This window comes from Aricia agestis, chromosome Z, assembly GCF_905147365.1.
Source record: "Aricia agestis chromosome Z, ilAriAges1.1, whole genome shotgun sequence".
NCBI classification, from domain to species: domain Eukaryota; kingdom Metazoa; phylum Arthropoda; class Insecta; order Lepidoptera; family Lycaenidae; genus Aricia; species Aricia agestis.
Window position 1 is genome coordinate 5,105,723 of NC_056428.1, and position 26,537 is coordinate 5,132,259.

At 35.2% G+C, this 26,537-nt stretch overlaps 1 protein-coding gene across 8 annotated transcripts in view; it reads right to left on the reverse strand.

Annotated features, from left to right (window-relative positions):
* LOC121738916 (collagen alpha-1(XVIII) chain-like) overlaps positions 1-26,537 on the reverse strand; it is a 195,560-nt gene that overhangs the window by 31,473 nt on the left and 137,550 nt on the right. The gene's annotated exons all lie outside the window — the stretch shown is intronic.

A 26,537-nucleotide genomic window follows, 5' to 3' on the forward strand; every position in this document is an offset into this window, starting at 1 on the left:
TAAAACTTGGTAAGTAGATGTAATCTGTGAACCGCCTTAAGATTTTGATACAAACATGGAAAAATTTTAAAAAATTTTAGGGGTCCCCATAGGTACAACTAAAACAAAAATTTTTTTTTTCATCTAACCTATGCTTGTTGGGTATCTATGAATAGGTCTCTGAAAACCATATTGGGGTTTCAAGTATCATTTTTTTCTAACCTGAATAGTTTCCAAGAGAGAGACTCTTCCAAAGTGGTAAAATGTGTGTCCTCTCTAACTTCTAAAGTAGGGACATGATAAGTCTAAACAAAATATATTATGTACATTACTATAAAAACTACCAACGAAAATTAGTTTGAACAAGTTCTAGCAAATAGTTTTTTTATACGTCATAAACGGTAAACCTGAAACCAAATAAAATTTTTTTTTCGATCTAACCTATGCGTGTGGATTATCTATGGATAGGTCTTTAAAAATCATAATGAAGTTTCTTATATAATATTTTTGTAACCTGAATAGTTTGCGAGAGAGACTCTTCCAAAATGGAAAAATTTGTGTCCCCCCCCCCCCCCTAACTTTTAAAGTAGGGGCATGATAAGTCTAAAAATAATATATGATGTACATTACTATAAAAACTACCAACGAAAATTGGTTTGAACGAGATCTAGCAAGTAGTTTTTTTTATACGTCATAAATGGTAAACCTTAAATTAACTTTCATTAAGTCAATTGAAATATAAAACTAAATCAAAAACCTTTTAATTTCATAAAAATAAACCTTATTGCTGCTGCGGAACCCTTCATGGGCGAGTCCAACTCGCACTTGGCCGGTTTTTTTATTGAATCCCGGCCAGGATTTAAGGTCGAATTTCGACCAGTGGGCGATCTCTAGTATTATAAAATATGCGAAAGTGTGTCTGTCTATTACCTCTTCACGCCCAAACCGCTGAACCGATTTTGCTGAAATTTGGTATTGAAGTTGTTTGAGTCCCGGGGAACGACATAGTACTATGTATGCCAGAAAAATGTTCGTTTCCGGGCGCAACGGAGTTGCGGGCATCAAGCTTTGTTCTTTGTAATAGAGGCTTCAGTAAGTAAAGCTGAACAACACATACGCCAAAAAACTACACTTTTTTGCGTATCTTTCGTACGTGATTGACGCGTGGCGGCGTGGAGCTAAAGAGTATAGTTATTAGTTATTACAATCTCGAACCTTGGGTTCGTACAATTTAGTAGTTATTTTTACAGAGGGTATTTTTAATATACGGCATCAATTCGCCCATGACTATTAACAATGTCGGATGTGAAAAACGACAACTTTACAGGAGAGCGATTCAAAGTCTAAATTGTGCATAACTTTTTACTTATTTCAAGTAGGATCTTGAAATTTCAGGGTAATATTATAAAAGTTATTTACGTTTGATATGTTATTATGAGTATCTCGTATTTTATGCCTAAATATGAGAAAAGTCACTTCTGACCTTTTTAACGGGGTACGAGTAATGCTGATTTGTCGGAAGTGCCAGAACCGACATTGTTGCTTGTAGAAAATCGATGATAGCTTGTCGGAAGTGGCATTTACGTCATTGTTAAGTGGCAACTGTTAATTTAAAAATATGTCGCATGTAGAAATTACCAATAAAAACGACAATTTAAAGAAAAAAAATAGTTTTATGGACTTCTGTCAAATAAAACGTAAAAACAATGTACGTATGAAAATACGAAATATTTCTTATGATTTAAATAATTCTGAAAATCAAATTTTCATCCGAAATGAAAACTTACTTAAAACATTGAAATTAAAAATTATTACTAACACTATTTTGTTGACTTTTTGATAGCATAACATAAATTAACTAAACAAAATAAAAAATAAAAAAATGTATTAATTATAAAGAGAAAAAGTTTGTTTTAAATTATAAAGAGAAAAAGATTTGTTTGTATTGAATGGGCTCAATAACTACTAAACTAATTTTAAAAATTCTTTTACTTTTGGAAAGCTACATCATTTGCAAAGAGCACAGGCTATGTATGATTCTGAAAAATATTAGGAATCTTAACGAAAATAGCAAAAATATAACCCAAAGTGGTAAAAATTTGCCAAAAAATTATTATTTCGCTTCCCCCCCAAGACCCCCGCTGGCCACGCGCAATGCGAATTAATTTTCATCGATATTTTCATGGAAATAAGATATTTTCCCACATCAAAATGTAGCTTATGTCCTTTCTCAGACTCTAGAATAACTGTGTACAAAATTTCATTGCAATCGGTTCAGTAGTTTTGGCGTGAAAGCGAGACAGACAGACAGACAGAGATACTTTCGCGTTTATAATATTAGTATGGATGACATGTGCCAACAAAAACCTAATTTTCGCTTAAAAATTACCCATTTTAAAGCCTTCTGAAATTTCTTAAAAGTCGGTAAGCAACGACAGATATGGTACAAACTACAAGCGCCATATAATCAATAAGAAAAGTAAATGAAATGATTATGATTTAGTACTACCGACATTTTACCATTTTATAAATCCACATAATAATGTCAGAAGTGGCACTACCGACAATTTAACCATTTATAAAACCGATCAAAAATGTCGTATGTGGTACTGCCGACATTTAACACATTTGAAAAACCGGTTAAAAACATTGGATATGGTACATCCTACAATTTTAAGTTACCTACGATAAATTAATGTTGATGAAGTTAAGAATTCATCTCATAATCAAATCTAAAGCAATAAAACATAAGCTTTACTGTTAAAAATATTTAAAAAGATTATAAAGAATAGTAAATACCATTTTCCGCACTAGCGTTAGCTTTGGACATAATATTACCATCAGCATTTTTTGCCTTTTACTATATTTTTCTTAATTTCGTTGAGTACCAAGTTGATTGGCCGTGCTGATCTTGTAGACATTGAAAATGGCGTCGAAAAGTAAAAAAATATAACTACGGTAGCAAAAAATCAAGTGACAGCGCGACGTCCATTCGCTCCGTTAACATAGTCGGATGTGGCACATCGTGCGCTCTTACTCGCTTCCGCGTTCCGTTAATAATGTAGGTACGGTAGTGACTATCCGACATTGTTAGCGGGCTATCTTAGTAATATAATACGACATTTTTAATGTAGCTATTTCAGAAACTACGCGTAATATAGATTTTTTCTTTTCAGCTCATGATAGCCTTGGTTATAAGGACATATTTTATGAAATAAAACAAAAATGACGATTTTGCACATCCGACATTGTTAATAGTCATGGGCGAATTATATTATTAATAGGTTCTTTTAAAGTTGACATTTTAGTCGAAAATACTAAAATAGCTCAATTTTAATATGCCGCGATCCAGGACAGCATAATATTAGGAATAAGAAAAATATGAACTCTTGATAAAGAATGTAGGTATTACTAAAGATAAATTAATATAATGACCGCGCAGGGACAATAAAATTAAAAAGCACTTGTTATATTTAAGTCTAGACTTATGACAATTAAGGCTAATATTAACTTTAAGTACCGTGAGTGTTTTTGTTAGGGTTCCCTTAAAGAATTTCAATAGAATCCCAAAGACTTCTATTTAAACTGATGTAGAATCCAACAATGTATGTAAAAGGAAAGTATGTTGGTTGACTATTTTGAAGTTTATTACAGAGGAGCTTTTGCCCGCGGCTTCGCTCGCGTTAAGAAGTATTATTATATACAAACTCTCATCCCCTATTTTAACCCCTTGGAGGTGGAATTGATCAAAATCCTTTCTTAACGGATGCCTACGTCATAATATCTACCTGCATGCAAAATTTCAGCCCGATCAGTCCAGTGGTTTGGTATGTGCGTTGATAGATCACCATGTCACCACCTTTGAGTTTTATAAAAATAAAAAATAAAACGTTTTTATTTCGGTCTGTGGACCATATAGTGTTAGTAAAACATTTAACTTAAAAACTATGTTAGCAAGAGTACAGCATTGCGAATTATAATAATATATTATGGGACAAGCACAATATCACGTATAATATAACTATTATACGTGATATTAGTGTCCTTAACTAGGTGGACGCGAGTCCAGTGCTGCATCATAGCACTGTCCACGTCTAGTCTCTCCGCAACTGTTCTCAGGAGGCTGTTGGTGCTGCCCCGAACCCGATGTATCAGGGATGCCACACATTTCCTTATGATAGCTGAGAAGCTATCCACTTCAGCTGAAGCTAGCATCCCTGAAGCACTGCAGTGTCGGGGCAGCCCCAGCAGCGCCCTGAAGGCATTATTATATTGGGTGCGCAGGGCTCTATATGTAGTTTGACTATAATTGACCCACAGGCTGCCCGTGTTTATATATATATAGATAGATATTCTGTATTATTCCACCATCCGCTACCGACCGCAGCTTAGTTGACAAAAAATATCTTCGCATACATACAGCTCGACAAGGCTTTAAATGAACGTGGCGAGAAAATGAACTAACGCTTCTATCATACAAAAATGTCATTTTTGACAGTTCTCCTTTGCCAGCAGCGCCCCGACCACCTTCATTTAAAGCCTTGGAGCACTTTAAGCAAAAGTTCCGAAATATTATGTCATCTACTCGTATGTCAAATCCAAACTCAAAATGTCAAAATGGGAGTAAGCCACCTCAAAATCGTAAGTAAAGTAATTTGACCAACATTTTTGTCTCAAGATATCATATGCCACTGTCTCAAGATATCTTTGTTCTGTGTTAATTGTTGATTATTTTTTAAAGTTCTAGCTGCAAATAAAATATGAATCTTAAATAATTTAATACTACTTAGATGACGCCCGCAACTCCGTTGGGCCAAAAGTTGTTAAACGCGCGGGAACCGTACATTTTTCCGGGATAAAAAGTATCCTATGTTCTTCCCGGGATTCTATGTATCTCCATAACAAATTTCAGTAAAATCGGTACTGTGGGTAGGGCGTGAAGAGATAACAGACAGACAGACGGATAGACTCACTTTCGTATTTATAATATTAGTATGGATATGTAATATGGATTTTATTATTAGTCTTTTTGTGTCTATGTTATGGCGCTAGTTTAAGTAAGAACAGCCCCTCAGGCAACACATTAATATTAAGGCTACGGAACCCTACACTTCACACACTTGACTGGAACATAATATATAGCGAACGTGATTCGAATATGAAGACAATTCATTAGTGAACAATATCCAACCTTTTTGTGAAAACTCCATGAATAATAAATGAAAGTCGCAAAGAAACGACCATGCTAATTACTGAAGGTAAAAAACGTTTTCAAGTGAGATAAAAAAGTGTGTATAGTATTTAGTATAATGGTAATTATTGTGCTCGCTTCTCTTGAATATTTTTAGAAAACGCTGGAAGTTAAATAGCTGCGAGCAGTAAGCAGCTTAGGTTAAGCTTAACACGTTTTGACACAAAAGACAACAAAAGGAGAAAACATTGAGTTTAAATTCTTTATTTTATTTTTAAAGAGATCCGCCTGTGGTCCAAATTATTATAGTTAATTATTATTGTTTTATTTTAGCTATAAATCCTCAATTTATTTTTCGGTAAATGTGATTTATTAATAAAATTAGGGGGCAAACGAGCAAAGGGGTCAGCTGATTGAAAGTAAATAGTAAATACCGTCACCCATGGATACTCGCAAAATCAGAAGAGCATTTGCGTTGTTTTAAGAGGGAATACGCTCTCTTCTTGAAGGTTTGCACGTCGTTTACACGTCATGTTTATATAGGTAATAGTGAAATTAATGAAAAAACGGTTTTGATATTCCACTATTGCCCTTTATGTCATAAGTCGAATAGAATTCGAAATCATTTTCAGTGAATTTTAGAAGAGCTGAATCTTTATAATTTCCTTAGCGTTTTACTTTATTTTTCAGTCAAACAGGTCGACTGGCTTCTTTCAATCAGAAGAAAGTGTTCAGCGTATTTTTGCTCGTTTGCAATTTGCAATAATTTATAAATTTTTAGCAGAATAATTCCTCTTTGAAAAAAATCTAATGTAAACGTGTCTTAAGGGTCTTTGGATTTTTTTTTTCATTTAGTAGATAATATAATATAGATACAGATAACATAATACACAATATGGATCAACTTTAACAGAACTTAGTCTATAGCCAAAAACGCGAGTCGAGCCACACGCAAAACTTTTGATATTCAATATAAAGTTTTGTGTCTCGTCCCGTGGTTAAATATCACAGTGAACATATTTTTTTTTAATGAAATAAGGGGGCAAACGAGCAAACGGGTCACCTGATGGAAAACAACTACCGTCGCCCATGGACACTAGCAGCATCAGAAGAGCTGCAGGTGCGTTGCCGGCCTTTTAAGAGGGAATAGGATAATAGGGGAGGGTAGGGATGGGAAGGGAAGGGAATAGAGGAGGGTAAGGAAGGCAATAGGGTAGGGGATTGGGCCTCCGGTAAACTCACTCACTCGGCGAAACACAGCGCAAGCGCTGTTTCACGCCGGTTTTCTGTGAGAACGTGGTATTTCTCCGGTCAAGCCGGCCCATTCGTTCCGAAGCATGGCTCTCCCACGTATACGATATTACAATTATTATTTAAACTTCGGTAGTTTATTTACTTGTTAACGAGTTGTTAATGTACAATGATCCTTGAGCAATTAACACAGAGTCCACACTAACACATTAAGGACGTTTGTCCATCGCCACCGGCACCGGGACGTCGCCGAAAAAAATTTAAGTAAAATGCTACTTTGTGGCATCCAAGGCGTCTTAAGAAGCGCTTACACGGGCAACAATTGCGACAATTATTGCCCGTCGACACGAATGGACCGATCTGGAGCAATTAGTGGAGCAATATGGAGCAATTTCAATAAATTGCGTCAATTATTTCGGCGATATTGCTCCAGATATTTCATATCGCTCAATTTCGCCGATACGAATTGACGAATATCCGAAGGGCTCGTGTATGACAGTATTGCCTAGTAATTCTATGTATTTGATGAAGTTGCGCCATATCGCTCAATTGTATTGCGATGTATTGCGCAATATTGCTGCTTAGTGCTTGTTGCCGAAAATTGTTTGATGTAGTCGTGACGTCAAAGTTGACGAGAATTGACTGGAGTGGAGCAATTTTAGTTGCCCATATAAGCGTACCATTAGACTGGTCATAGACGGACCGCAAGTTGCAGTTGGGACCGACTGCTCTAGAGCGGTCGTGTTGGAATTTTATACCGACCGCTCAAAAACTGCTCGAGCAGTTCATATATGGCGGATATGAATTTAGTATGAAAACTGCAGATCGCCGTGCGGCGACCGCATTTTGCAGTCGGTGTCAGACTGCAAAATGCGGTCCGTCTATGGCCGGCCTTAAGCGTAAGTTTTCATTTTACTCTACGCCAGTCTCGTAGTGGTGTAAAGCAATAATATTGTCGGTCAGTGGGTGTCAGACTGCAAGATGCGGTCCGTCTATGGCCGCCTTTGGCGTCAGTTTTCATATTACTCTATGCCAGTCTTGTAGTGGCGTAGAGCAATAATATTGTCGGCTGGAGTCGTTTGTCGGTGGCGGCATGGGTCGCTAGATCAGTGCCGATAGAATGAAACCTATAGCCTAGGTGAGTGTTCTGAAAACGTTTTGTGTTCAAGGTACGTCTAGGAAAATAAACATATTTAGAGGTACACCATAAATAATAATTAATCAGTATGTTTAGGGCTTACTCTGAGCTCCCACACCATTGTCGATCGTCCTGAGATGTTCCTTTTTGGTACTAGAACTAAGTACGATAACCTTTTCCGAAACACACCAACTGCTCACCACGCGCACGGTATACAAGTATGCCACAGCACACGCTTTGCAGATCACTGATCTAGGCTATAGGTTTCATTTTCTACTGACATTAGTTTGAACCATTGCCGCCGCTGATTTGTAGTGGCGTAGAGCAAAATTAAACCTATAGCCCAGGTGGCATTTTATTTGAATTTTTGTCGGTGACGTCCCGGCACTGACCTCTATAATACACTGGACAGGCGACCGCTTTTATATCAATAAAATGTTCCTATTTGAAAGTCGCCATATTGGCGCTGATTGCTATGTGAAAGCAGTAGTGAGTGTACTTGGAACTACTATTTTGCAAATGGCGGTTGTCATTTTCTATATAAATTAGTTCACACTACGCTCACCGCGGCGCTTCAAATCGGCATAAGAAATAGCTGTCATTTTGTACGGCATAGCCTGTCCAGTGTATTATAGAGGTCAGTGCGTCCGCGTCCCGGTGACGACAGCGGTGGACAAACGGCCTAACGAGCAAACTTACGATCATTTGGTCCGTTTTTGTACACAACTTTACCGACCTATTCGGACATTAGGAGTGTACGTATGTTTAACTGATTACTAAATAATTAAAGACAGGATGAAGCGGGTAAGTAACAATTTGAAAACTGTCGTTTTTTGCATAAATGAAGGCTTTAGAATTGGGAAACGATTTGAAAAAAAAAGGATTCTGTGTACAGATAGATCTATCTGCGTAGCTAGCACGGGGTTTCCCAGTCGATTCTTCGGAAGAAAGTAATGGCAGTTTCTTTCCCATGTCTACATATCTTATTCCCGAGCATGGCACCACCCATCGACTTGAGTTTCAGTGGACAAAGACAAGAAACTCTTTCCATAGCAACCATTAAAGCAACGGCAATTATTTTTTTTTGACATTTAGTTTCTTGGTTCTTTTTTTTAATTATGGCACCTCGGCTATAAAACCATGGCCAGTGTCGAAATACGAATAATAAAAACGAAATACGAATAATAAAAACTAAGGAACTTTATTATTCGTAGTTTGTAGATCAAAACTATAATTCCGGCTATAGACAGGGTTGCTATACATCGATTTTTTTAATTTGCCGCCATTTACTCGACACTGGCCATGGTTTTATAGCCAAGTGCCATAATAAAAATAAAAACAGAATCAAGAAACTAAATGTCAAAAGCGGATCGTCATGCTTGACTTATAGATTTTCAAAAGCGAAAGATATCGAGATAGGAAAGAAACTTTTACTCCAATGTTTTTCCGGTAAAACTGTCAAAATTTAGTTTCTTTCGTTTGTCTATGTGCTTGTGCTAGCTATGCAGCTGTTGTGTCATGTTGACGTCCCTACTAAGTACTTTTATCTATAAAAATTAAAAATTAAGAAAACGAATTTTTGCCATTTATTTGCAATACAATATTTTTACAACTAAAAATTATGAATTTTTTATTCTTTATAAGCACCTAGCTAATGAAAAATCTGATTTGCCCCCCCCTGGCACCAGAACCTGGGTAATTTGCCCCCCCCCCCCCCCCCCCCCTGGCCCAGAACCTGGGTACGCCCATGCGTAGGCATCTGCTAAGAAAGGATTTTGATAAATTCCAACCCCAAGGGGTTCAAATAGGGGATGAAAGTTTGTATATAATAATACTTCTTAACGCGAGCGAAGCCGCGGGCAAAAGCTCGTAAGTATATAAAACTTAAAAGTGACTGACTGACATGGTGATCTATCAACGCACAGCCCAAACCACTGGACCGATCGGGCTGAAATTTGGCATGCATTTAGATATTATGACGTAGGCAGCCGCTAAGAAAGGATTTTGATCAATTCCACCTCCAAGGGGTTAGAATAGGGGATGAAAGTCCAACTGATCCACTCATGTCTTCAATAACCAGGCTATTTTGCTGGGATTCACCAGCGCAAATGTCAAAATGGTTACATGGTGAATGGTGATCCGTGATTATTTTCATGGCACAAACGTCTATCATTAAATTATTTAGTCCCTTTTTAAAAAGGCACGGCGAAGCTCAATTAATGGACACTGTTAGATGATTACTCACGAATAAGGGAAGAACTATTACGATTGCTTATTTATTCATTAGGATTACTATTTACTATATTGGGATACGTCACTTTTACGTACATTTCTATCAGCATTGTGTCTTGTAGTCACCACACAACTTGTGTAGTGTGAATGCATCTTAGCGAACATTCGGTAGCACACGTAAATAGTCTGCTAATTTATTCAAAAAGTTCAACAAAGTCTTTGCACGCTCACAAAATTCGCGCTGCCTATATTGAAAGTAACAAAGAATTTAACAAAGAGATTTTATTCGTTTTATGAATTTGGTGGCAAAACTCCAGTGCTCTATTAAATATGTGCATACGGGTCACCTGTTCGTGTGTTGGGACGGTCAATATCAGAACATACCTAGCTAATATTATTATACTACACATTTCCAGGAAATCCATACTAATACTAATCTATAAAATGTGCGAAAGTATGTCTGTCTGTCTGTTACCTCTTTACGCCAAATTCGCTGAAAATATATTGCTGGAATTTTGTATGGAGATACTTTGAGTCCCAGGAAAGGACATAAGATAATTTTTTGTCCCGGAAATATGTACGGTTCCCGAAGGATAAACGAATTTTAGCGCAACGAATTTGCGTGCGTAATCTAATTTGAAATAAGAATATTTTGAATTTGGGTCAGGAATATTACTTAGTACCTACTATTCCAAGCGGGTGAAGCCACCACAACAAGCTAGTCGACAATAAAATAATATCCAAAATATGAGGCTCAATAAATAAGCCAGTAACGCTGCGTTGCAGTCCGTTTTTCCTGTTATATCTATCAGGGAACGCAATAATCGCCCATAAGATTTATTAGAGTGACCCTTCTCAAATCACTATCGGCGATGGAGGAGAGAGAAATCTAATTTATTTAACCGAAAAACAAATAAAAGGAACGTATTTAGGACGATAAGTCGTTTAGTAAAACGGCTACAGTTTATCACGTTAGCTAAGAAAATAAATGTTTGTGTCTTATCTGGAGCATTTCGAAGAAGTTTGAATTGATAGAGATAATAATAATAAAAAAAAAAATAGAAAAATAATGCTCAATAAAATACTCAAAAGTTTAAGAATATTCACATTTATATATTCAAATAAAATACTCATAATATTCAGGGCCTGTTTCACCACCTCCTGATAAGGCTCTCCACCAATTAACTTGATAGATCAAGTATGGAGAATCTGCCAAAAAAGTTGTGAATAGCCTATTAGGCACTTTATCAGAAAGTGGTGAAACAGGCCCTTAAAAAATAAAATAAGTACTTATTGCAATTTATTGAATTTGGAATTTTCATACACTTTCATAAAAATACTAAGGGCCTGTTTCACCACTTCCTGATAAGGCTATCTACCACTTCACTTGACAGATAGATGAAGAATCTGTCAAATAAGCCTATTCGGCACCTTATCAGGAAGTGGTGAAACAGGGCCTCAGTAATTCTAAAATTGTCAAAATAATCGGCAAAGTAAGCGGAACTTTTTTATTTCTTGAGTTAATTTATTATTTTAACGTTATTTTAAATAAATAATAATATTAAATATACTTTATTGTGCACACGCTAAGAAGAAAATTACAACATTTATTAACTAATACAGTGTACTACAATGGCGGCCTTATTACTAATTAGTAATTTCTTCCAGGCAACCACAGGTAAAGGACTGAATATTATTGAATTATTATTATGAGTGTGCAATATTATAGTAGATAAGATGACATTATTTTTAATGATACATACACAAATACATACATACCAACATTAATATAATACACATATAAATAGGTAATAACATAAAAAGTAAGTAAAGAAACAAATTTAGAGGTTGGAATCTTATAACTAACAATAATAACTTGATGATCATTTTGAATTATTTTTTTTAAAATGAATTTAAAATTTTAAAATTTAATTTTTTTTTAAAATTAATTATAATAGCATGAATGTCAATTTATATAGGATGGGTATTATCACTAATAGAAAGAAAATGTTCTTTTACCAGCATCTTAAACCGATAATGTGTAGCCGTCATTCTTATATGGGTTGGTAGTGAATTCCACAGCCTTATTCCCGTAGCAGCAAAAGAAGAGTTATAGTATTTAGTTTGTTGCACAGGCACGTCTAAAAGGCGATTTGAAGCAGAACGTAACTCTTTCTCTGCTTGTCGAAACGAAAAGTTATCCTTTAAATATAAAATAGACTACTTGTATCTTGCACCTTTTGAAATCTCTTTTATCTACAACCGCTTGGCGCAGCTACTGTCGTGATTTTTTCAATATTTCAACTTAGTTCCACGCTTTTGATTCGACATCGTCGATAACAAAAATTTACATTTCAAAGCTCTCCTAACAAATCGGTTAACGCATGGATAGTTTTTCAATTCTGATATTGAAATAAACTTGTAGCGATCGTTGACACGAAAAACGTTTTCCCATCTGAATTGTTATAAATGTGAAGAACAATAATTATTGTTTGAAATATTATATTTGAGCAAAAAATAAAAAATCGTGCCTTTCTCTTCACACTTACGCCCGTCTTTTATATGGCAGGTGAAAAGGAGCAGTTTCGAAGTGAAACAAATCGTAGCTTATTATCAAGTATAAAAAATATTTTATAAAATCATCAATCTTGCTTTCATCACCCTCTTAATGGACATATTATATTGTGTCGCAGCCAACTGGGTTAAATAGCCGTTCAATCAAACAGCTAGCCCTTTAACTGAACAACGCCATTCAATCACACGTCTAGCTTTTTCATTGAATATTAAAGTCGCTCAAAACGTTCAACACTACAGCTGATTTAAAAGCCGCCGTTTGATTGAATTAGTTCAGCACTCACCACCGCGGCGCTAGGTGCGTTTTGTTTACAATAACAAATTTGGCATCAACTAACCTGTATTTTGTGGTTGTATTAAGATATTTTTCGTAAATATAGGTACGTGATACGTTACAAGTATTATTAAAGAGACAGAAATTTTGGGGCACATACGAGTGAATCAAAATTTAATTTAATATTCGAGGAGAAATTATGGGATTATGAAATACATCACCAAGATAATTATTTGTTGCAATTGTGTTGAAAAGGATTTAGAATACAATAATTAATCTGATAGTTATCGTTACGCTTGTGTAATATTACCATTAAACTAATGGTCACCATACTATATAGCCAACTGGTTAAGTGGTAACCACTTAACCAGTTGGCTAAGCGTCATCTAGCTGTAGTGTTGAACGTTGCAGTCAACAAGTCGGCTAAACGACGTATAGCCGTGTGATTGAATGGCGTTGTTCAAGCAAAGGGCCAGCTGTTTGATTGAATGGCTTTTTTAACCAGTCGACTGCGACATATTATGAATATCGTCACTGTTTGCAAAAAGGCTTTTTCTAACTAAGACCTTAGTAGCTTGTTATGAATCCTTTTTTTACAATTACAAGAGTAAATGATCAGTCTAACTCTATTGTCTAACTGGAATCTATAGTACTAGGTCAATACTCTACCTAATTCGTGCTGTGTATTTTACCGACATTCCATTTATTTTATGAGACCTAAAATTTTCACCAAAACCAAGCGAAAATCTGTCCACCGAGCGCCGATAAAAACCCGTAAATTTTTACACATTTCATAAGATATTCTTTTCTTACACTTATACTATTACATTCTACGTCCACTACTTTACTACTTACAGCCTACTTCTATTACTCACATCAACAGTTCTAGGCGAAGTTTTCTCCTGACTGTACTTCTCTGCCACTCTCGTTTCTTCTGTTTTCTCAGCCATATTTAAAGACGTTAACACAACAAGGGCTATTCCAATAATCACTATCAGTAACAAAGTACACAAGCACATTTTCGCGCTACTCGATACTACCATCGCCATTTTGTTACACTTATATTACTTGCACTTTGATTTAAAAACTGTCACTTTATGAATACACTTTAATGTCTACAGTGTCTCTAGATGAAGTGTTTAAGTATCGGAATTTGAACATAATAGAGATTTTGCTGTTACTTTTTGTGTAGGCGTTAAACCGTTAACATTTTTTATACTTTTGTATGTGTATTTTTGCTACGTAATTTTCGTAAAGTACACCAAAAATATCTGTATATAATATTAATATTATATTATCTTTACGCGATATGAGTGAAACAAAAGTTGCTATTATAATTACACTGTATATTTGCGTTATGGAGGTAACATGTTAAAATAGACTTTAATATTTTGAATGTGAACACAGCTTTTGTTAATTTTGACATTTTCCACGCACACAAAATAAAGAGTCCTGCGGGGCTAAAATCAATGATATTCTATGTTACTAACGTAACTAGATTGGAAGTTTACGGTAGCAACGCGTTGCCACTTCGAAGATGCCTGCAGGCATATCTCACATACATAATGACATAACGAATATATGACTTGACATTGTCTTTTGAACAAAAAAGTGGTTACGCATTTCTGAGAATCTTTTGTAAGACATTGCTACTCTAGTATTTTAGAAACTCATTGGCTAAAATGGTCACATTTAGCAATTTATATGAATTGCAAGCAGAGTGACCATTTTGCGACTTAAAAAAATAATAATCATAATATATTCATAATATGATTCTCCAAATCGACCATTTAAGCCCAGCAGTACTCTAAAGACACGCAAAGAATTGCTTTTGTGACTCCCATTCAAATATTTTCACCTACGATTTTCACCAGCACAAAGCAGACTTTTTTCACTTTTTCATTATTTACACTTGAAATATGGAATTCAATATTTCTTATATTGGTTCAACAAAAGAAACATGCAGTACGTGTCCCGAGTGCCAATGCAAGTGCAAACACTTATATTCCAAACTTTTTTGGTCCCATTTTGGCGAATTATGACAATTCTGCATTGCAGGGAACATTTTGTTTTGTTTGTATGAAGCTCGTTGAAAAGATTGTTCATGTTTTTGAAAGTGGGATGAAAAGTTATTTTTAGTTTATGTAAATTCAGCGTTAGATATTATAATTATTATAATATTCTATCATATCTACAGGGTGTAACAAAAATAAGAGATAATACTTTAGGGTGTGTACGTGTTCCTTATAGAGAGTTCACTGTGAAAGTAGCAGCGCTGAAAGACCAAAATTTTTTTTCACTTTTGTATGGGGAAACCCTTGACGCTCGGGCCCTTGCCCATACAAAACTGAAAAAAAATTTTCGTCTTTCAGCGCTGCTACTTTCACAGTGAACTCTCTACAAATCTAAAGTATTATCACTTATTTTTGTTACACACTGTATATTCTATATGAATTAAATTCAATTTTAAAAGTTGTTAGTCTCGCTCAAACTTAAGAACGGCATAACCGATTTGTCTAATTTTAATCTTGAAATATCCCTGGAAGTCCAAGGAAGGTGATTTTAAAAGGGAAGTGATTCACCAGGTTATTTAGTAGACCATATTATAACAAAATTTAATTCTTATTATAGAGTGTATAAAATCTTACGTACTTATACTTCATGTAATGTCTGATTTTGATCTAAATTCACAAGACCTTACAAATTGTGAACATGAAGATTGATAGGCAGATCAGTTGCACATCTAGGTAAACGATTTTGAATCGTGACCTCATTATTGCAAAGTATATTTTACCTTAAACCTTACGAGTTCCGGTGTATGGATTTTAGTGATTTACGTAAAATATAGAGAGACTATACTGGCCTGGGATTACACCTGTTTATTCAATTTTGAATTCAATCCCTCCAACATACGTGCATATTATATATTGAATAAACAATCAAAATTGAATAAACAATCTATACCTACATATTATATAGATTAAAATCCCTTGAACAAGGACAACAATTTCCGATGATGTTCCCGTACAAACCTTTCCTGGACTTTCACGAATATTTCAAGACTAAAATTAGCCAAATCGGTTCAGCTATTTTCGAGCTTTAGCGAGACTAACAAAATTGAAAATTCGTTTTCAATTACTTATACACGGTAATAATTAACCACGTCATTTTCATTACGTATATTATTTTTTATTTGTACACTTGTTTGTGTTTTTACTTGTTACTGAGTTACTGCGCATGTTCGATGGTAAAAAGAGACGCAACTGTCAAACTATTCCGCTGCTATGCCTTCCACTCTAAACGAAATTTTGAATTCTTTTCGCAGATCTTATAATATTAGATAAATTTATTACAATTAAACGAAGTAAAATTTTAAACTAAACAATTATTATTATTTAAAAAACATTATCATGTGAACATAATATTATTATTTATTATTTGTCGGAATGCGCTAGCGACTAGACAGAAAATTTATGTCCCTTGAAAATTGAAACTTATGTTGACATGTCCAGAGAATTATTTTATACGGTATACGACAAACAAGTTAAATTTATTGTATGGAGTTTAAACTTATGATACTGAGTTATATATTCGCTATGTTATAAAGTTAACAACATGGATCATATTATTTTGTCAAAATGTCAAAATTGCAACCTTAACGTAGGGAGTTAAGAGGATACACCAGGGGCTAGAGAAATGAAAAAAAAGTACGTGTAATATCTATAGCTGTCTGTCTCCCTTACCTCAAGCCTATACCGCAGAACGCGATAGAGACAACTGCAGAAAATCCAGAAAATCAACGATTCGTTGTCCCCTGATTCCTTCTCCAAAACTTAACCGATTTAAGTAGTTTTTTCATTAAAGATTAAAAAAAGGATTGAGCTGTGTTCCTATGTTTTGCTTTTTTTGTATAATCTAGCCAAACCTGTTTTCTGGACGTTTGAACACAGCGGAAAATCTGGCCATTTTTTTGGGTCTTTGAACGTTCATATCTTATTTAATAATTAAATTATGAAAAAAAAGAAAACAGGGACATTGTATTAGTGGCCGTAGATATTCAGGAAAAAAAATTATAACTCTACTAGCATTATCCAGGGAGGAAACAGGGGACAACGTTTGTATGGAAAAAAGGGCGGTGTGGACTCCTCTTAAGGACCCTATAGACCAGTCCCACAAAATAATTTAGAACGAAATCGGCATTTAAATTCAAAATGTTAGTTAACAGTAGTTGATAGAAGTAACTGTCGTTTCAGATATTGTACGTATTTAATACAAACATACACACAAGCGCACATACACGTCAAACTTATTACACCCCTTTTAGAGCAGGGTTTTGACAGGTAGGTTAAATTTTTTCACTTTCACTCTCAAACCTTTACAAAAGCCTTTACAAAAAAATACTATAAATTCTAAATTCAGCCCTACTACATGCAATTACTAATAATTCAAATTTCAAATTCCAATTTCGAACTCGAAAAAGAACGCGGGAATTCCCGGAGCGTTTCGGCAAGTTCGCCCGCTTCGCCGCTACTAAAAGGCTGCCAACATCAGCTGTTCTGTCGATATCTCTGGCGCCAACCAGTCTCCGAATCTGACCTCGTTATCTCACTACTGCGTCACATTTAGAGCTTTGCAAATTAATCCGAGCGCATATTCTATTGTACACCTCTTTGAAAGAGAGTTTAATGGTTGCTGTGAACTCTCTCGGTTTTAATTGCGTCGAGTTTTCTAGTTATGGTTTATTAAATCTAATAATTATTATATTAAGTGACAATAGATGTCTGCAACAGATGTCTGCAAAGTTGTTTATGTTTATTCACTGGTGTCGGAACTTTGACGCATAATCATAGATGAATATTATAATATTATACTCTCAGGCTGATTTTATTAGCGTATAGTCAATGACCACATATAATAACGCCTTCTAAAATTTCATACATGCATAAATTAATTCTAGAAAGCGTTTTTGAATAACGCGTAGCGGTCTGCACAGCCCCCGTAGACAAGTGGCAAAACGCTAATGTCAAATCCATACATTTTGTAGCGCTAGGCTACAAAATGTATGGATTTGACATTAGTATTCGCTAGCGAAGCGATGACTTATGTCAAATCGCATACATTTTGTAGCGTTAGCGTTAGCGTTAGCGCTTTGCCACTTGTCTACAGGCCCTGGTATTTCATAAATTTTAGTCTTTTTTTAGTTTTGGCGCCCACGTTAAGTGCGGTAGTAAAATCAGTCATAAGCATTAAATTGATACTTACCTACTTTATTCCTACCATCGATATCAAATATTAAAACAGCGAAATAAATTATTTCTACGTGAATTTCCCGTTCTATATTATTAGCACCTAAGTACATCAAAGAATGTAAGTTTCCAAAAAGAAAACGCTAAAGTCAATAGCACAAGTTTTGTAAAATCTTACAAGTCTAGTTCTCGTGTAAAAATATTGGAGCAAACTTAAGCCAACGACCAATAAATATAAGGTTGTTTTAGTTTACAAAGTTCGACGTGGCCAGTTACAAACATTTAGAAGTTTCGAGATATTCACGAGTTCGCGATTCGCTTCGAGTTCTCATCGACAACTTGTAGTAGCATATTTATAATTACAAGATTACGCCCGAAACTTCGTTGCGCCAATTTTTTTAAAACTATCCTACGTTTCGGGACTCAAAGTATCTCCATACCAACTTTCAGCAAAATCGCTTTTGCGGCTTGGGCGTGAAGAGGTAACAGACAGACAGACACAGAGACAGACAAACTTTCGCATTTATAATCAGGGCGAGCAATGCGAGCCCCAGATTATAAATGCGAAAACCACCGCCAAAACAAAAACAAACACAATCCAGAAAGTCCAAGAGTGGGTTAGGTTAGGTTAGAACTTAGACCACAACACAGAGGGAGCCGAGCGAGCGAAGCGAGCGTGCTGCGGCAGCAGCCGGCGACCGTCTTACTTTCGCCTTATAATGGTACGGAACCCTCCATGGGCGAGTTCGACTCGCACTTGGCCGATATTATTATATTTTACCGCCTCATTGTTTAAAGAACTGCTTAGAATGAGATTTCTTACTGACAAATCCGATTCGTTACTGCCCACACGTAACCGCTCATTCATAAATTTTTACCGCTCATTTAATTATTTTACTGTTCAATAATGTTTTCAATTTTTTTTACCACTCATTTTTGTTTACTTTACTGCTTAGTTTTAACTGCTAAACTAGTTATTAAACGTGCCATTTATAATTTTTAACTTACCGAAACTGCAATTTACAACTGCCCCTTTAAATAAGTGTCTTATAATATTAATATTTAATATAATAAATAAGTACATCTTCTTATCTTTCTCGTGTCACAATGTTAGTTACCTTACTCCTCCGAAACGGTTTTACTGATTAAAGATTATACTCCTATTAATCCTTCGATCGTGGATTCTTGGAAACCTATTGTTATTTTATTGTGTCTCGCTCACCGGTGAGCTTGTAATAAGATACGTAGAATAATATACAGGTGTATTTTTCTACGTATAGTACGCGATAGTGTACTAGGTAACTAAAAAGAGTGAAATTATTATTTTTAACAAAAAATTAAAACCGACTTCCAAGGTAAAAACAATAATAACATCCTTTAAATAATATGAACTAAAAAGTATTAAATAATTTTTCCTAATCCTAATTTTTCCTTGTCGGTGCCAGTTAAAAAAGTTTCAAATATTCTAACAGACTGAAGATTCAGCTAAGTATATCTGGTACCGACTTCAAAATGATGAAGATTGAGTACAGAAATAGTTGAGTTTTAGCCGAATTCGGAAAAAGTCATTATTAGATAGGAAAAATTATTTAATTCTTTTTAGTTCATATTATTTAAAGGATGTTATTATTGTTTTTACCTTGGAAGTCGGTTTAAATTTTTTGTTATAGCTAGTTTTGTTATGGCCATGGATTTCGTTTTTCGGAAAATAATTGGTATTTTTCTTGGTTAGCAAGTAATGGATCTGTAATTCCAATATTAAGGGCCTATTTCACCACTTCCTGGTAAAGTGGCGAATAGGCTATTCACAACTTCTTTGACAGATTCTCCATACTTGATCTGTCAAGTTAATTGGTGGATAGCCTATTTGGCACTTATCGGGAAGTGGTGGAACCGGCCCTAAAAGTAGTATAAAAACTCTAAGATTTAATGTACAATATAATATACTCATCCGACTATTCTTATACAAGGTAATTCCAGGTTTATGAGTCTTTGACTGGAGTTTATCTATTCAAAATCGTAGATGATTGGTTATTGTTTGACGTTAGCTAATAGAAGCGTTTCTGAATGGATAATAACCCTGTCAAACCTCAGAAACCAAGTATTATTAAATCAAGTCTTATACGTGGGAGAGCCACGCTTCGGCACAAATGGGCCGGCTCGACCGGATAAATACCACGTTCTCACAGAAAACCGGCGTGAAACAGCGCTTGCGCTGTGTTTCGCCGAGTGAGTAAGTTTACCGGAGGCCCAATCCCCTAACCCCTACCCTATTCCCTTCCCTACCCTCAACTATTCCCTTCCCTACCCTCCACTATTACCCTATTCCCTCTTAAAAGGTCGGCAACGCACTTGCAGCTCTTCTGATGCTGCGAGTGTCCATGGGCGATGGAAGTTGCTTTCCATCAGGTGACCCGTTTGCTCGTTTGCCCCCTTATTTCATAAAAAAAAAAACAAATGATGTACTAACTTAATTCAGTATACAAAGAGAAAGAAAAGTCTTTTTTTCTAATTTAATAAGAATAAATAAAGTCCACAGTATTTGAATCAGAATCAAGTAAGAATTCTATTACATAATAAATTCAGAACGAGCCAACTTTTAAATGTGACTATGTACGTTTTGCCAACCCTATTTTAGTAGCGATACTATGGCGTCGCGGCGTCTACTTGGCCTATCCTCGATCTACTTGCTTTTACATACTTTCAATTAATCAAATCTTAAAATAGGGGGAGCAATTCTAATGCCCTCGAATTTCAGATTAAAGGTTTTTGTACTATGTTTCTTAATCTTTTCTAGTCGCAATAGTTTTTTAGTATTATTTTTACCAATGATTCATCAGTCATCACGCCATTTGCAAGCAAGTAAGTAGTTTTTTATAGGTCATAAATGGTAAACCTTAATTTAACTTTCACTAAATCAACTGAAATATAAAAATAAATCTAAAACCTTTTAATTTCATAAAAATAAATCTTATTGCTGCTGCGGGACCCTTCATGGGCGAGTCCAACTCGCACTTGGCCGGCTTTTTTATCTTTGCTTTGTTGTCGTGTGTTTCAAAATGACATAGAAGTTAAAGGTAAGTATAAAAATCGGGACCATAGAACAGTCTATTTTAATTTGATGCAATTAACGTAACAGGTATTTGCCCATATTCTACCGGTGAAAGCGTCATGGCAAAGGTTATTTTACTACATAGATTTATTGAGTTCTAGATGTTGGAAAGTGTAATTTATCGTGCATTATGTGAGAAGGAAGTAAATAATGAGATAATATGACCTGTTGAGAAGCTACTGTATGCTACTGTTCTACCAAACGGTAAACAAAAACGGTAATATTTGATCGAAGCATACTAATATTGTAAATACGAAATGCAGAAAGGATTTAGCTGAAATTTGGTATGGAGATAAATGTCCTGGGAATGGATATGGATACTTCTTATCCCGAAAAAATGTACGGTTCACGTGCGATTGACGAATTTGGGTGCAACAGAATTACAGCCGTCATCTAGTAATATTAATGAAAAGTACAACATCATTGCGTTTAGGGAGCTACAATGCAACAAACGGACATACGTGACACATTTTTTCAGAGATTAATCTGTGAAAAATTCAACTCTCTCGGTTCTTCAGAAACAGCCTGGAGACAGACAGACGGACAGCGATGTCTTAATAATAGGGTCCAGTTTTTACCCTTTGGGTACAGGACCCTAAACATGAAAGATGAATTGAACGGTTCCTATTCAAACTGCAGCTTTAAATGTGCCTTCACACAAATCTTGCTTAATAGCACTGTAGTGTGCATTGAGGAATATCAGTCAGTTGACGGTGCCAAATGACAAAAAATTACCGCATCGCCTCTATGGCTATAACAAAACAAAATGATGATATTTTAGAGTGTGCATGATATATTAATATTATGTATAGAGTTCACTGTTAATGAAACAGCGCTGAGAATATTGTTTTTAATATTATTTATATGAGAAATGCTCCAATGTCCATGAATTTTCCCATACAAAAATAAAAAAGTATTCTATCACTGATGCTACTTTCACAGTGAACTCTATGTATAGGGCACGCAGCCTAAAGTCATTTAGTTTTGATAAGTAAGACCATTGTAGATCCTTTATAGCTAATAAACACATTTAGAACTATCAAATATTGGATGAAGTTCAAAATGTTCATCTAAAATGTTACATGATTTATAACAACCTAAATAAACTTTAACCAAAATTATTAGCACATGTTGATATTGACAGAACAATATGGCGCCAATATTAACGTCACTTTCAAACCATAGCCAATAAATATACCAATAAACATTATTAGAATTATGGCTTAGAACTAACTTAGAACATAGGGTAATTTGTATTGAAATCTATCGGCTGCACTCAGAGAAATTTGATGATTTAAATACTCAACTCTTTTATTTTGATAAAAAATTTGACACAATATTCGGGTAGGTATTTTCTGTCTAAATTCAAATTAAATAATAATTAAACGTCTGACTGCCGCACTCAGAGTGGAACATTATTTACTTAATTGTAATTAATTCAAAATTTTGACATAAGCCCCATACATTATCTGTCAAATCTGTCAAATCTCTTCATTAAATCAAGGTCTAATGAAATAAAGATGAGACTGAACCTAAAAATGTTTGTAAGTCCAAGTTTTTTCTTAGTCGGCTAATCTTAAAAGGAACTTTTCGTGCTTACATTTTTTCTATTTCTACTAAGCCATTAGGGAGACTTTTGTCTATAGTTTCCTACACGTAAAGATTTATTCTACGAAGTTAGGAAGGCATAATATTAATAAATATCTTGTGATCTCCATATTGTGTGTTCGGGTACGCGTAAATTTGTCGCATTATACATAATTTATAGTGAGTACCTTAGTACGTTAGGTACTTGTACCCTAAATCCCTCAAGGTTTGTTACGTAGGTGTATTTATGAGGATTGTGGCGTTAGTTGATAGAGTTTCCAAGCGGGTATTCCTATCTTACGAGTGCCATACTTTTCTTCATTATGTTATTTCATCTACGGGTTGTTATTAACATACCTACAGGCTACAGCCGTTTTGTTAAAGAGGCTAAACAGTAATTTTTTTTTATTTTTTTATGTAATAAGGGGGCAAACGAGCAAGCGGGTGACCTGATGGAAAGCAACTTCCGTCGCCCATGGACACTCGCAACATCAGAAGAGGCAGCTCTTCTGATGTTGCGAGGTGCGTTGCCGGCCTTTTAAGAGGGAATAGGGTCATAGGGGAGGGTAGGGAAGGGAAAAGGGTAGGAGATTGGGCCTCCGGTAAACTCACTCACTCGGCGAAACACAGCGCAAGCGCTGTTTCACGTCGGTTTTCTGTGAGCCCGTGGTATTTCTCCGGTCGAGCCGGCCCATTCGTGCCGAAGCATGGCTCTCCCACGTTAAATTGGTTTGTTTGTTTTGGTTTTGATTGTGAATATAATAATGTAAAAATACCTTTACTAATATTATAAATGCGAAAGTATCTCTGTCTGTCTGTCTGTCTCGCTTTCACGCTAAAACTACCGAACCGATTCTAATGAAATTTTGTATACAGATAGTCTAAGGCCTGAGAAAGGACATAGGCTACTTTTTTACTGGAAAAAAGCGTTGTAAGGCGGTGAAAATGCGTAAATTTGTTCAAATTAGGTAAGTTCCAAAAATTTATAATAGATGTCGCCGTGCGTCTCCTACATCGCGCTAACGCTTGCCCAAAAGTCTTTCTATAAGAGGTGGTATTATCTTATGTTCAATTTAAGATTTTTTTCGATTGTTATTTCTATTTTTATTTCTATTTTACGTTATTTAATAAATCAGTACTTTATCTATGCAGTGACGTAACCTTAAACATATCATTGATAAATTGTTTATGGGTAAATTTGTGTAATTGGGGGGGTAAATAAGCTTTAAAATTTGGCATAAAATATAAAGTTTAATTTAAAAAATTGAAATATTATGTGCACACTGCACAGCTGTTTTGATTTAAGAGGTACCAGGGTTTTTTTTTTATAAAAGCTTTTGACACCAATTTTGTTGACATCGCGCGCTATAAACTGAAGTCCACGCGGACGAAGTCGCGGGCAACAGCTAGCGTTTCATAATAATAATATTATAATATACCTTTTGTGGATTTAAAATCTAAAATATAAAAAATATATTTAATACCTACTTAGATTTTTGATATGATGTGACACAGACGAGTCTAAATTAAAGTAATTACAAATATTATCCAGTTTTTTGAATAGGTACAATAAATTCCATATCGCATGTTTAAACATATCCTTTGCATATCCTAAAATGCTCTCCTACTTCGTATGACCCTACACCCTTCGAATAGCCCTTGTTGGAATTGGCCAAAGGCGGTAGGGCCCGAAGGCAGCACTCAGACGTCTTCCACAATCCGCTTTTGTCCTTAAGGGCCCTTAGCAACGTTTACAATAAAGTTACCATTGATGTTATATTTAACGAGCTTTTGCCCGCGGCTTCGCTCGCGTTAGCAAGTATTATTATATATGTACAAACTTTCATCCCCTATTTTGACCCCTTGGGGGTAGAATTGATCAAAATCCTTTCTTAGCGGATGCCTACGTCATAACATCTACCTGCATGTCAAATTTCCGCCCGATCCGTCCAGTGGTTTGGGCTGTGCGTTGATAGATCACTATGTCAATCAGTCACCTTTGAGTTTTATATATATAGATAGAAGATAGATTAACTATGGCCCAGCTGCACCAGTGTGGGTTATAATTATTGTTTTTCAAAATTAGCCTTTCTTCTTATAAGCCTCGTTTTGCTTAAATAACTTTATGTTTAATGCACGATTTACGTATGTTTTTTATTATGAAAATTTAATTCGTCCTATGTCTTTTCACCTATTATATCCTTCTACACAACATTTTGCACCAACAAAATTAATTTCACGAATTCATCGACAGTAATTTTAGCCCTTACGCATTAGCAATTCTTTTTATCATTAGTTTCAGATGTTTTATAAAATTGAGGCCATGGAAAGTCACTGTCATATTTTATAATGCATAATATATTTTGAGATTTATTCCAATTTCAAATTGCTTCCAGTTGTTTTCAGGTTTATTTCTCTAGAGAATTCTGGCGTTTTCGTTATCACTAAACGACAGGTGAAATAAAATTTAACGTTTGGCTCAATTTTACTGTAGCCCGTGGATACTAAAGATTGAGCGTAAACGGCTTTGATATTGACATAGATTGCAGGAAAAATTACCTTCAAAATATTTTCAACTTCCGCAGTTTTTAACTTAAAAGCAAACCTCATATTTTCAGATACGTAGCTCATTTTGATAAGTAATACACGTATTTTTTTTCATAAAATGATAATTATGTTTCTGGTAGCAAATAGTTTATTGTTTTTAGTTTTCTGTTAAAAAATATGTATGTCCTTCCCGGGGTTACCTAGTATCTCTATATTATAAAAAATCAGTTTAGTAGTGTATACCGCTGAACTGGTAACAGAATATATATTATTATGTCACACTTTTCCATTTACAATATTACTAAATAAATGAATCCATACTATCCATATCCATACTAATATTATAAATGCGAAAGTGTGTCTGTCTGTCTGTTACCTCTTCACGCCCAAACTGCTGAACCGATTTTGCTGGAATTTGGCATGGAGATACTTTGAGTCCTGGGAAAGGACATAGGATACTTTTGGTCCAGAAAAATGTACGGTTCCCGCGCGATAAACGAGTTTTGGCGCAACGGAGTTGCGGGCGTCATCTAGTTATGTATAAATAATGCAGCATCTAGTTTTCAATATCAACGGGAAAGGCTATGTAATCCCAAAAATCTTAACGTCAGATTTTGCCAAAGGCTGTTTTGCCACACAATGTGTTCTATGAAAGGTGGTTTCGTTTGTAAACAAGACATGATTTATAGCTGTACTTAGATCATCATATTAAGTACTAGCTGTTGCCCGCGACTTCGTCCGCGTGGACTTCAGTTTATAGCGCGTGGTGTCAATAAAATTGGTGTCAAAAGATTTTTAAAACCCTGGTACCCCTTAAATCAAAATACCCAAAACAGCCGTGTAGTGTGCCCATATTTTTTTTTATTAAACGTTTTTATACCAAATTTTAAAGCTTATTTAGCTTTACACAACTTAGCTGCATTACACAACTTTAGCTTTACGCATAAACTATTTAGTATATTTTATTATTGGTATGCTGTTGTTTCTGATATCTATGTTGGTAGGTGAGTTATTTGATAACGTGTATAACAATCGAAAGAATCGAAAAACTCAATCCAACATGGTACCACCTCTTATAGAAACACATATGAGCAAGCGATAGACCGATCTAGGTGACTCTTGGCGCCATCTGTTATGAGTTTTGGAACTAACTTAATTTGAACAAATTTACGCATAAACACCCCCTTTCAACCCCTTTTTCCAGTAGCCAATAGCCTAATAGACTATCTGTGTACAAAATTTAATTACAATCGGTTCAGTAGTTTTAGCGTGAAAGCGAGACAGACAGACAGACAGACAGAGATACTTTCGCATTTATAATATTATATTAGTATAGATGCATGATTATTAGCTAGTTTTACTATAATTATACCAAGCAGAGATCAGAAAGATCGATAAAAAACTTT